Source organism: Empidonax traillii, unplaced genomic scaffold (genome assembly GCF_003031625.1).
Source record: "Empidonax traillii isolate 1590-97213 ecotype Southwest subspecies unplaced genomic scaffold, ASM303162v1 scaffold758:size305278, whole genome shotgun sequence".
Taxonomy (NCBI): Eukaryota; Metazoa; Chordata; class Aves; order Passeriformes; family Tyrannidae; genus Empidonax; species Empidonax traillii.
Genome location: NW_020955951.1, coordinates 1 through 3,282, shown reverse-complemented (window position 1 = coordinate 3,282; position 3,282 = coordinate 1).

Below are 3,282 nucleotides of genomic sequence, written 5' to 3'. Positions count from 1 at the left end.
AACCATCACCAGCCATTTGCTTTTCTGCAGCACAGTGCATCATGCATAGCTAAGTGTCAATAGGGGACTACACTTACCTTTCAATTTACTTCTCACCCTTGTTCTTTTTCGGGTATAGTCAACTGATTTTGGCATCGACTGTATCTGAGAGTCAAGGATCCAGCTTTTTTCACTCTGACCAGTGCTTGCGTTCTCATTGCTGCTTTCAGAGAAAAGATGTTTCCTGTAACTGGACTAAAGACACATTTAAGAGTGAGTTCTGCTTGGTCAGCTCACTGAGAAGACCTTCAGCCATTCCTCTTCAACTACTGTCAAGTTACTCCATGTAAAGTATTTTAAGCTGTGAAGTCTGCCAAAACAGTAATTATTAGCTGTCAAACCAGTAATTATTAGCTGTCAAACCAACAGAATAAAAACACGGAGAGGCAGATGATTGCCCTTTGCCAATATGGGGTTTTTGAGCATCCTCCTTCCTCATCTTCCCCTCTTTACTGGGTTTAAAAGTGCTCTTACAAGAAGGAAAAACACAGCATGCCTGAGCTGCAGCCAACAGCACGTCAGTGGTTGGGGGGGGAGGAAATGTAACAGACAATTCACTCGCTGGCAGCGATGGTGCACCCTGAGCACTGCTTTCAGTAACAACAAACAGGCTGTTTAGAGGCTACCAGGCTCGTATTCCTCCACCTCTGCCCTGGGTAAGGTTTAAAACTCAGCCTCTTTAAGGGTGCAATAGATTTGTACAGATGGACAAACACATAAATCAAAGGTTCTAGGGTTGAAAAGGCACAGAAAACCTACCTGCCTTCTCTTGGGCCGATTTGATTCTTTGTTCTTGTTGTCTTCTTCAAAAGTCCTGGCAAGTAGTACATAAAGACCCAAATTTGACAAGCGAACACTAACGCTAGCACACCACAGAAGGGGCACAGTCAAACAGAAAGGGCCAGAAGGCTCCTTGAGAGATCAGCACAAGAACCAAACTCTTTAACATGCAGTCACTAGCCAAATTTTTCTTTGTTTGGTTTTTGAAGGTAGCAATTCAGAGATATTTAGAAATCAGAATTTTTTAAAACGGAAATATATCTACATACTTAGAGGTGCAAGTTCCTGGCAGCTTGCTATAACTGGGAGGCAGCCAAAGCAAGGCAGGGTGTTTAAGCATTTTTCAAAAATGAAGTCAGTAGTTTACACATATGATCAGAGAAGGATGATATTTAAGAGTTAAAGTCATGTTAAAATCTTATTATAGTCAAAGTAGACAGGAGTCTGTTCTTTCCCATCACCTTTATATTCTCAGTTACTATTTTAAAGTTGGAACCAATAACATCCACAGATACTGTGGTAGCTAAGCAAGGAACTATTAGAAAAATCACACGGCCTTTTTGATCCTAACTTTAAAAAGCTTAACAAAAGCTATGAACTCTTTTTCACACAGCAGAAAGTTCTAAATGGTGCATGTATTATCCTGTACCTCTGATTTTGTGAAGAAGCTTTTTGACCAAGAATCTTTCCTTTGGCTTCAGCAACCTGAAAAAAAAGCAGATAAAATAATCTACATAACTATATCTAACAAACTCAGGAGTCCAGCATGGAAATTTCATTTTTTAATGGAGAGGGATTTCTTGATCGAAACAGTGTCATAAATTGTAATAGACAAACACTTGTCTGAAACAGAGTTACTTTCTCCTTTCCTTGCTTTATGAGTAGTGCTCATTTTAAGCACTAACGTCATAAGAAACATCATTTTAATCAATAACACCACTGCTAGTAGCATGTGTAAACACAGAACACGGTCCCTGGACAGCCTTAGGACAGGGCTGCTGGGATACGGGGCAGGGTGCCATGGAACAGGGATTTATGCTGACACCCAGTGGCAGTAGCAAGGACTGGGGAATGTCCGGTTTAGAGGAGAAAATCGGGGTGTCCTAATCATCACCCATTGCCATAGATTAGCAGCAGGTGGCAGTGACATCTCCACACTAGGGAAGAGGTTGAAAGCCAAATGGTGTCTGCGGCAGAGCCACCTTGGTGGAAGCCATCAGGAGCACGTTTACACTTCCTGGGAAAATCCACACAGGCTAAAGTTTCAAAGCATGCAAAGCGACTTTTTTTTTTTTTTTTTTCCCATTTTTAAAAGTGTGCAAAATGTAAGTCAAGTAGAACTTCCAAAAAAAATTCTGTGAGGACTGCCTTTTAACCAGGGATTCCCAGTTCGCAAAGCATGGCTTGAAATGGATTTCAATCTCTTCTGTCTAGCCTAGGAGCACAAAGTGCATGCTCAGCAATCTCTTTTTGATATTCAGCAAAACGTAAAGGCTGGCCTTCAGTCACAGAGGTATCCTCACTCAAGCAACAGCTCAGATTTCTATTGGTGACATCATACATTACCCACCAGAAAACTCAAGCAGTGATGAGCATTCTCCCTACTAAAATGCTAATAATAAAAAAATCCATTTCCACTATACAGAGAAAAACAAAACAAAAACAAGTCTCAGATTCCCAGTTGTCTGTTTTGCTATAACAGTGTGTCCACCCTTACAGCATTTCTGCAGCAAACTATATCCCCTGCTGCAAGTAACTACTCTGTTAGGTGTTGTTGGGACCACAGCAACAGCTCTCAACAACTTCTGTTCTCAACTTTACCTTCTCATGACTTGAAGAGTCTGAGTTTTCAAAGTCAAAGACTTCCTTCCTGCAAGACAACATATATGTGGAAGTGACATACAATCATGAAGAATCACCTTATAGAACTTCACTAAGATTATGGGGGTGATAATGTGGTTTGTTTCTGTCCCACTCCCACTACAGGTTCAAATACTTTATATGACTAAAAAGACTATTTTCACAGCTCCTAAAAAAAAAAAAATACTTTGCCATTTCCTGCCTATTTTTTCTTGTTCTCTGTCTTGATTTTCACTGTTTCAATTTTAACTCTCATTTTAAGCAAAATTTTCAAAATATACGAATTAGACTATCCCTGTTTACATAGAGGACATTTTCTCCCCACATCACCAATAAGAGTACATGGTAGGAAGAAACAAATAATTAAAATATAATATCAGAAGCATTTTTTAAAAATCCATTTTATTTCCTTTTGAAAATTCCAATATTTATTGTTTGTTCTCTAATTACTTCTCTGTGTATATCTAGGTTTAGTTTTATGTCTTTCAACGTTTAAACTTTACTGTACCTTTGTTGCTTTCTCAAAATTGTAACTATTTAAAATATCCTAGAACTACTGTTTAACAAACAGTACACGTTCTCTTTACTAATGAAAGAACGGGA